The sequence below is a fragment of the Bufo gargarizans genome, chromosome 2, assembly GCF_014858855.1.
Source record: "Bufo gargarizans isolate SCDJY-AF-19 chromosome 2, ASM1485885v1, whole genome shotgun sequence".
Classification (NCBI taxonomy): Eukaryota; Metazoa; Chordata; class Amphibia; order Anura; family Bufonidae; genus Bufo; species Bufo gargarizans.
The window spans coordinates 221743229-221754099 of NC_058081.1; positions in this window are offsets into that span (position 1 = coordinate 221743229).

Here is a 10871-nt window from a genome sequence, read left to right on the forward strand (position 1 = left end):
TGTCCACTGTACACTGCTCATAAGAACTACTTAAGCAGGAACCAACATTTGATCAATAAGCTTTAGATATGTATCTTTCTTATACAGTCATCAAAATGAGTACTAATATACATATTGTGATGTCATAATCAATTCTAGGTCTCCATGACATCACGTCATTGCTATAATTCCAACCAACAGTCTGATACCAGCGTCAGTCTTTCTCTACGACGTTAGCAATGCCAAAAAGGGAGATGATGATGGTGATGCCTGAGGGGAAGAAGATGAGGCTTGCTGTTCAAATGGCGATGCCAAATGGTACAAAAAGAAGAATGGATGTTCAGGAGGAGAAGGCAACGCCAAATGGAAAGAAGAGGAGGATTGCTGTTCAGGAGGAGAGACAGATGGCAACGCCAAATGGAAAGAAGAGGAGGCTTGCTGTTCAGGAGGAGAAGGCAATGCCAAATGGAAAGAAGAGGAGGCTTGCTGTTCAGGAGGAGAAGGCAATGCCAAATGGAAAGAAGAGGAGGCTTGCTGTTCAGGAGGAGAAGGCAACGCCAAATGAGAAGAAGATGAGGCTTGCTGTTCAGGAGGAGAAGGCAACGCCAAATGATAAGAAGATGAGGCTTGCTGTTCAGGAGGAGAAGGCAACGCCATATGAAAAGAAGATGAAGCTTGCTGTTCAGGAGGAGATACAGATGGCGATGCCAAATGGAAAGAAGAGGAGGATTGCTGTTCAGGAGGAGAAGGTAACGTCTAATGGGAAGAAGATGAGGCCTGCTCTTCAGGAACAGGTGCAAGGGAGGCAGTTTACATTTGATAAAGATGGAGATTGCATTATGAGAGACCTCAATGAAGTATTGAAGTGAACCCCTTAAAGAGGAATAGACCATGGTGAACCCCATAAGGTACAGCGAAGTGTAATTATATATTTTTTGGGGGAATCACGATGGAAGGAAGGTTTGGAGCAGAGATGCAAGTTCACAACTGTCACAGAATTTATTTCAAACATACTTCATAAAAGGCAACTATAAATAATAGTGCATAACAATTATTCCTCAAGGTACCAGATTTACCAGTTTATAGATGGAGTTGAGAGGATTCTACAAACTCAGCAAAAATGAAATTTCAAACCTGGCAAAATGCTATACAAGACAGCGGTCAGTGGTGAGGCCATGATATAAATGATGTCACAATGTGCATCTATACATCCATCTAGACCCCTTCCCATACGATGTTTACTCAATGCAGGTGTCCTGGTGAGGAAGGGCAGTGTTCCCCATACTAGTGACCATTGGGAGCCTTACGGGTCAGACAGGAATGTTAATAAGGCCGCTGTCACACAGTAAGTGTCTGATCAGTGATTGTGAGCCAAAACCAGGAGTGGAGGTTACACAGAGATGAGGTATAATGGAAAGATTGGCTCCTGTTCGCTGTTTTTGACTCAAAACTGAGATGGATCACTGGTCAAACACTGACTGTGTGAAAGCGGACCAACTGAGAAGTGGCGGCGACACCTTCTCACCAATTTATAGAAAATGCTTTAAGTTCTTATAGAATCATGTCCTTAGATTATAGTCTGTTGCAGATGTCTGGATGAGATTTTGAGAAGTCTCATCCACATGTTACATAAAAAGAATCTGCAGTGGAGGGCTAGTTGCGCACTAGCGGTTGCTGTTCCAGTCAGAAACAGCCTGCCGGATCCGGCATTTCCGGACGCTGCCAAAATACCACCTGGCCCAATTAACTATAATAGAGTCCGGCAGTGATCCGGCTGCAATCCACTGAGCGCAATAGTTTTATCTGCCCGATACCTGGCACCCTATGCTGGAAGACTGTGCCGCTAGTGTGAAACAGGCACAAATTGACCAGCGGTATGGATGCGAGACCTGCAGCATTTAATAGCATGCTGACGATCTCCACCCTGGATTTTACCCTTTACAATGAAGAGGACGAAATCCACAGTAAAAACCAAAAGTGATATTTTCAGACATGTGCGGAAGTAACCACAGGGGTTCTTTGAAAAACTACAAAAATAGAATAAGTGGTGTAAACATATTTTCTTAATTAAAACCAAGTATAAGAAATGAGCTGATAAAAAGGTTGCTGATTCCTGGTCCATTCCTTTTTGTAGTGACACCTTGTAATATTGACATACGGTTTGGAGACTTCTGCACCGACATCTACAAGTAACTACGCCGGCCGGCACAAGTCATAGCCACTACACCGAGTTCCTGGATGAAGTCTACGCCAACCAGATGGATCCTGGAAGTGAGGGCATTGCTTGGGGACAGCGCCCATATTATCAGTTCAGCTACAGTGCTCCACCAGTCTGGTTCTCAGAGCCATCTCTTACAAGGACACAAATGACAGTCCTCGGGAGCAGGACGCTGAAGAAGAAGTCAGGGTGATAGAGCGGTGCACACTGGAATTTTGTATAGTCCAGTACCCGCTGTGCTCACCTAGCATGGGCTCACACACCAGACCCTGCGCTCCTTTCATGTCACATCAATTCACCAAGGGGATGTGGAGACCCCAAGCCGACTTGCTGCCTCTTTGTCCTTGTCATGGCCCAGTGCCAGTCTGTGCTCCACCACCTCACAGGACTAATAGCCTACATCAGGCGGCTCTCCAGCTGTTGTAAAACTACAACTCCCACCGTGCCCTGCTGTAGGCTGCACATTTTGGGAATTGTAGTGTTGCAACAGCTGGAGAGCCTCAGGTTGGCCATCCCTGGCATACATACACAGAAAGGGAGCTGACCCAAAAAGCAAAGAGGAACACACACAATAATTGAGGACACTGATGGGGATGGCGATGACACTGCTGTCCCTTAGGTTAGTACTGCTCGCGTTATATATGTAAAAGAGAATTTATGCCACCTGTAAAAATAAAAACCACCATAAACTGTACGAGTAGCCTGTCCTCTTCTATCCGGATTGACTGCTCCTAGTTCTTATGACGTTACATGCCTATGTTCTGTTTCTGCGCTACCCAAATTATGGATCCCGGTATCCCGCAATTTGCCCTTTCGCAAGTCTCGCACTAGGTTACAAATGGTTATTCTTGTCCACGGACATACGGATGTGGACAGCACACGGTTTGCTGTCCGCATCTTGTGTCTCATTGAAATGGATGGGTCTGCATCCAATCAGCAAAAAATGTGAAAATATGGTCATGTGCATGAGGCCTGAGGGCTTCTTCAGATGTGCGATTTTCATGACCCATTATAGACAATACTCACAGTTCTCATTTTCCACACGGACCATCAGTCCATGCTGAACTCCCCCAATCTAGTCCCTGAGGGTCCATGGATTACTTATGTACAGGTAGGAGACCCTCCTGGACCCCGGCTGCAGTGTACACAATATTCTAGAATCTAGACGCTGCCTCTCTGCTGCCCTTCCTTCATATCCAGAGGTAAGCTGCAGAGGATAGGGCTCCGTCCTGATGAAGAGGCGGCTGATGTCTTTAATCACTCTCAATGGCAGCCTATGGTCTGTGAGTGAAACACTGAAGACAGCCAGTAGTCTGCTTTAGGGCTCATGTAAGCATCGGTCGCTATTTTTGTGGTCCACAAATTACGGATCTGAAAAAAAACACAGATGCTGGCCTTGTGCGTTCTGCATTTTGCAGAAAGAACGCCCTCCCCTCTATAGAACTGTGCTATCCTTGTCTATAAAATGGACAAGGACAGGACATGTTCTGTTTTTTAGTGTGGCTGCGTAACTGACATGCGGTTGCGGAAAGCACGCGGTGTGCTAGCTGCATGTTTTACGGCCTCATTGAAGTAAATGGGTCCGCATCTGAGCGGCAAAAAATGCGGATCGGATATGGACAAAAAAATGTGGTCATGTACATGAGCCCTAAAGGTACTTTCACACTTGCAGCAGAGGATTCCGGCAGGCAGTTCCATCGCAAAACGTATGCAAACTGATGGCATTTGTCAGACGGATGCAGATGCAATCCCGTATCCGTCTCTCCAGTGTCATCCGGAAAAAACGATCCGGTATAAAAAAAAATAGCATTTTTTCCAGATCCATTTTGCAGGAGCACTTAATGATGGATCCGGCACTAATACATTTCAATGTAAATTAATGCCGGATCAGTCTTTTTGTCCGGAGATAAAACCGTAGCATGCTGCGGTATTTTCCCTGTCCTGAAATGGCAAAATGACTGAACTGAAGACATCCTGATGCATCCTGAACGGATTGCTCTCCATTCAGAATGCATGGGGATAAAACTGGTCAGTTCTTTTCTAGTATAGAGCCGCTAGGACGGAACTCTATGCCGGAAAAGAATAACGCTAGTGTGAAAGTAGCCTTAGGGTTATCACACAGGCCACACAGAATATGTGGATCTTCACTGTTGGCAGTCAGTAGGAGCGAAGTGCAGCCAGACACGAATGGGTCGCAGCACGACTTCCAAGTTGGTGCAACCCCAGAATTTTTGAAAAATGTAGGATTATTTTTATATCTTTTTGGGTGATTCTTGGGTTGCGCTATGATGATATTCAGTTCACTGGCGGCACTGCTGCACAGCGATCTTGTATCACGGCTGAAATCATCATGTAGCCCCAGACTTATGGCTCATGCACACTAACGTATTTTCTTTCCGTGCACGTCACGTTTTTTGTTTTTTTTGCGGACCATATGCGGAACCATTCATTTCAATGGGTTCGCAAAAAAAAAAAAAACGGAAGTTAGTCTGTGTGCATTCTGTTTCCATATGTCCGTTCTGCACAAAAATAGAACTTTTAACCTATTATTGTCTGCATAACGGACAAGGATAGGACTGTCCTATCAGGGGCAAGCTGTTAGGTACCGCAAAATACGGAATGCACACGGACGTCATCCGTAATTTTTGCGGATTTGTGTTTTGTAGACCGCAAAATACATACGATTGTGTGAAACAGCCCTTATACGGGCAGGCTTAGCAGTCAATTAATGGGAACAAACTCTGAGCACTAGAAATTGTTACGTACATATCTAATTCCTTTACAAATCAGCCTCCGTAAACAATGAGGTGCTGGCCCCGATGCTCAGGAGAACCCCCCGGCCCTTGAATTTGACAGGGCCTGACGCCTGCCTTGGCCCTGTCAATCTCGCGCCTTTGTTGCCTGAGCAGCACAGATACAGACTGTGCATGTATTGTACGCAGATGTGAGCGCATGCACAGTCGCCATCTGCACTGCTCAGGTAGTTGCTGCACCACTTGAAGCAACAATACAAACCCAAGACTGACAGGGCCAGGTGAGATGTCTAGGCTTATCAATCAACGGGGTGGGGGTCTCCTGAGGAGTGAGGGCAGCCCCTCGCTGCTGATTTGTACATATTGTTTCACTCATCTCTACTCTGCACTCAAATTCCACATGGCCAGTCCTGGTTCTCACAACACCCCGGAGGTCAGTAGCCCATGTGGCGCTGTGAAGTAAGAACTAATCAAAGGGTTAATTATGTAAAATGCTGAACTACTGGCGGTTAGCTGAGCTTTATGTGTACACATATATATCTAGATATGGACCTAGTACAGAGATACATCCAGCACACCGCCACTACTAGGCACAAGCACCAGTGACCAGATCTTCTCCTTGGCACCAGGAGTATATGACCGCCACCCTGGGCACACAAGCAGCCAATAATTACCTGGCACTGGTTTTCTTGTATTACTTGGTGTAAAGAGAACCTGGTTTAGTTACCCATAGCAACCAATCAGATTCCACCTTTCATTTGTCACAGCTCCTTAGGCTACTTTCACACTAGCGGCAGGGGACTCCGGCGGGTGAACAGCCTGTCGGATCCGTCCTGCCGCTCCGGCCCCATTGACTATAATGGGGGCGGGCCGGAGTTCCGGCGGCAGCACGGCAAACATGCCAAGAGGCGGCTGGAATAAGGCTAGAGCTACACGGCAACATTTTGTCGCACCAATGTTGCGCAACAATTTTAATAATGGTAGTCTATGGTGTCGCACTGCGACATGACAGTAGCAAAAAATCCATCCAAGATAAACTATCATTATAAAAAATTTCGTGTGACATCAACGTTGCGCGACACATGTTGCAGTGTAGTTGTGCCCTATTTGTCGCGCGACACATGTCGTCGTGTAGCCCTAGCCTAAAACTACAACATGTCCTAGTTTTATTCCGTCTGCCTCTCGCCATGTTTGCCGTACTTTCCGGGGGCACGCGTGCACTAGCGGCAGCACGGATCCGACAGGCTGTTCACCCACCGGACTCCGCCGCCGCTAATGTAAAAGTAGCCTCACAGTGTGAATCTGATAGGTTGCTATGGGTTACTAAGGCTTCGGTCAGAGCAGCCTACCGGATTCTCACTGACTGCAATGAAGACCGGCGTGATCCGGTAGAATTCCAGCCTAAATGCCGGGATCCTGGTCTGGAGTCCAGGGAGATCTCCACAGCCCTGGCCATTGGGCCATTTCCCAGGCTGAGGGCACACGCTCCACAGCAGGCAGCTCACCTCGTCCCGGCACTGTTTCTGGCACATCTGGCAGTACCATCTCAGCTTCTGCAGACCTTTCGATTTGATGCGGTTGGCGATCGCCTTTGGTGTGAGGAAATCCGCCTTCCCCATTGCTGCGGCTCCCTACACCGGGCTCCGGTCCTGTACGGTGCTGTTCCGGGTAGGAATGAGGTCACGGGAAGAGGCGGGGCCTCCATGTCTAATGGGCGGGGCCTCCCGATCACTGAGAACTAAGCTGAGCGGGTGGTAGATCAGTACTGGGAAGGGGAGTGATGTTATTTACATGGGGCTGATGGGAGGGAAGTCATTCTAATTAAATGGGACTGTATATTGAAGAGGAGTGATGTTATTTACATGGGGCTGATGGGAGGGAAGTCATTCTAATTAAATGGGACTGTATATTAAAGGGGAGTGATGTTATTTACATGGGGCTGTATGAAGGAGGGGCTGATGGGAGGGAAGTCATTCTAATTACATGGGACTCTATATTGAAGGGGAATGATGTTATTTACATGGGGCTGTATTAACCACTTCAGCCCCGCTAGGTGAAACCCCCTTCATGACCAGGCCACTTTTTACACTTCGGCACTACACTCCTTTCACCGTTTATCGCTCGGTCATGCAACTTACCACCCAAATGAATTTTACCTCCTTTTCTTCTCACTAATGGAGCTTTCATTTGGTGGTATTTTATTGCTGCTGACATTTTTACTTTTTTTGTTATTAATCAAAATATAACGATTTTTTTGCAAAAAAATTACATTTTTCACTTTCAGCTGTGAAATTTTGCAAAAAAAAACGACATCCATATATAAATTTTTCGCTAAATTTATAGTTCTACATGTCTTTGATAAAAAAAAAATGTTTGGGCAAAAAAAAAAATGGTTTGGGTAAAAGTTATAGCATTTACAAACTATGGTACAAAAATGTGAATTTCCGCTTTTTGAAACGGCTCTGATTTTCTGAGCACCTGTCATGTTTCCTGAGGTTCTACAATGCCCAAACAGTATAACTACCCCACAAATGACCCCATTTCGGAAAGTAGACACCCTAAGGTATTCGCTGATGGGCATAGTGAGTTCATAGAACTTTTTATTTTTTGTCACAAGTTAGCGGAAAATGATGATGATTTTTATTTTTATTTTTTTTCTTACAAAGTCTCATATTCCACTAACTTGCGACAAAAAATAAAAAATTCTAGGAACTTCGCCATGCCCCTCACAGAATACCTTGGGGTGTCTTCTTTCCAAAATGGGGTCACTTGTGGCGTAGTTATACTGCCCTGGCAATTTAGGGGCCCAAATGTGTGAGAAGAACTTTGCAATCAAAATGTGTAAGAAATGACCGGTGAAATCCGAAAGGTGCACTTTGGAATATGCGCCCCTTTGCCCACCTTGGCAGCAAAAAAGTGTCACACATGTGGTATCGCCGTACTCAGGAGAAGTTGGGGAATGTGTTTTGGGGTGTCATTTTACATATACCCATGCTGGGTGAGAGAAATATCTTGGCAAAAGACAACTTTTCCCATTTTTTTATACAAAGTTGGCATTTGACCAAGATATTTTTCTCACCCAGCATGGGTATATGTAAAATGACACCCCAAAACACATTCCCCAACTTCTCCTGAGTACGGCGATACCAGATGTGTCACACTTTTTTGCTGCCAAGGTGGGCAAAGGGGCACATATTCCAAAGTGCACCTTTCGGATTTTGCAGGGCATTTTTTACACATTTTGATTGCAAGGTACTTCTCACACATTTGGGCCCCTAAATTGCCAGGGCAGTATAACTACGCCACAAGTGACCCCATTTTGGAAAGAAGACACCCCAAGGTATTCCGTGAAGGGCACGGCGAGTTCCTAGAATTTTTTATTTTTTGTCACAAGTTAGCGGAAAATGATGATTTTTTTTTTTTTCTCTTTTTTCCTTACAAAGTCTCATATTCCACTAACTTGCGACAAAAAATAAAAAATTCTAGGAACTCGCCATGCCCCTCACGGAATACCTTGGGGTGTCTTCTTTCCAAAATGGGGTCACTTGTGGCGTAGTTATACTGCCCTGGCAATTTAGGGGCCCATATGTGTGAGAAGTACTTTGCAATCAAAATCTGTAAAAAATGACCGGTGAAATACGAAAGGTGCACTTTGGAATATGCGCCCCTTTGCCCACCTTGGCATCAAAAAAGTGTGACACATCTGGTATCGCCGTACTCAGGAGAAGTTGGGGAATGTGTTTTGGGGTGTCATTTTACATATACCCATGCTGGGTGAGAGAAATATCTTGGCAAACGACAACTTTTCCCATTTTTTTATACAAAGTTGGCATTTGACCAAGATATTTTTCTCACCCAGCATGGGTATATGTAAAATGACACCCCAAAACACATTCCCCAACTTCTCCTGAGTACGGCGATACCAGATGTGTCACACTTTTTTGCTGCCAAGGTGGGCAAAGGGGCACATATTCCAAAGTGCACCTTTCGGATTTTGCAGGGCATTTTTTACACATTTTGATTGCAAGGTACTTCTCACACATTTGGGCCCCTAAATTGCCAGGGCAGTATAACTACGCCACAAGTGACCCCATTTTGGAAAGAAGACACCCCAAGGTATTCCGTGAAGGGCACGGCGAGTTCCTAGAATTTTTTATTTTTTGTCACAAGTTAGCGGAAAATGATGATTTTTTTTTTTTCTCTTTTTTCCTTACAAAGTCTCATATTCCACTAACTTGCGACAAAAAATAAAAAATTCTAGGAACTCGCCATGCCCCTCACGGAATACCTTGGGGTGTCTTCTTTCCAAAATGGGGTCACTTGTGGCGTAGTTATACTGCCCTGGCAATTTAGGGGCCCATATGTGTGAGAAGTACTTTGCAACCAAAATCTGTAAAAAATGACCGGTGAAATACGAAAGGTGCACTTTGGAATATGCGCCCCTTTGCCCACCTTGGCATCAAAAAAGTGTGACACATCTGGTATCGCCGTACTCAGGAGAAGTTGGGGAATGTGTTTTGGGGTGTCATTTTACATATACCCATGCTGGGTGAGAGAAATATCTTGGCAAACGACAACTTTTCCCATTTTTTTATACAAAGTTGGCATTTGACCAAGATATTTTTCTCACCCAGCATGGGTATATGTAAAATGACACCCCAAAACACATTCCCCAACTTCTTCTGAGTACGGCGATACCAGATGTGTCACACTTTTTTGCAGCCTAGATGCGCAAAGGGGCCCAAATTCCTTTTAGGAGGGCATTTTTAGACATTTGGATCCCAGACTTCTTCTCACGCTTTAGGGCCCCTAAAAAGCCAGGGCAGTATAAATACCCCACATGTGACCCCACTTTGGAAAGAAGACACCCCAAGGTATCCAATGAGGGGCCTGGCAAGTTCATAGAATTTTTTTTTTTTTCGCATAAGTTAGCGGAAATTGATTTTTTTTTGTTTTTTCTCACAAAGTCTCACTTTCCGCTAACTTAGGACAAAAATTTCAATCTTTCATGGACTCAATATGCCCCTCAGCAAATACCTTGGGGTGTCTTCTTTCCAAAATGGGGTCAGTTGTGGGGTGTTTGTACTGCCCTGGCATTTGAGGGTCTCCGCAATCATTACATGTATGGCCAGCATTAGGAGTTTCTGCTATTCTCCTTATATTGAGCATACAGGTAATGAGATTTTTTTTTCCGTTCAGCCTCTGGGCTGAAAGAAAAAAATGAACGGCACAGATTTCTTCATTCGCATCGATCAATGTGGATGAAAAAATCTCTGCCAAAAAAAAAAATGGAGGGGAAAGGCGTCTGCCAGGACATAGGAGCTCCGCCCTACATCCATACCCACTTAGCTCGTATGCCCTGGCAAACCAGATTTCTCCATTCGCATCAATCGATGTGGATGAATAAATCATTGCCGGGATTTTTTTTTTTTATATATATATATATATATATACAAAGTGCTTGCCAAAGCATAGGAACGCCGCCTCCTCCTCAGCTCGTATGCCTTGGCAAACGTATCTGTCACTGCAGAGGAGAAAATCCCGTCTTGCAGCGCCGCATACACCGACTTGCGTGTAATCTGACAGCAGCGCAATGCTTCTGTCAGAATGCACATCGGTGCTGCAGCTAGTAGATCGGTTGGTCCACCTGGAAGGTAAAAAGACAAAAAAAAAAAAAAAAGAAAAAACCAGGCCACAACGCAATAATTTTATTAACTTTGGAACAGAACATGTAACTTTAACTTTTGGAACTAAACATTAACCTGTTTGCTTACCTGTTTTTTTTTTTTTGTTTTTTTTTGTTTTTTTACCTTTATAGAACAAACCTCTCCTTCCCCATGGGTCAATGTGCAAAGCGCAAATCGCCCAAAGATGTGGCGAAGTGCGTTATGCACTTTGTCCCATGTGAAAGGAGACGTTTG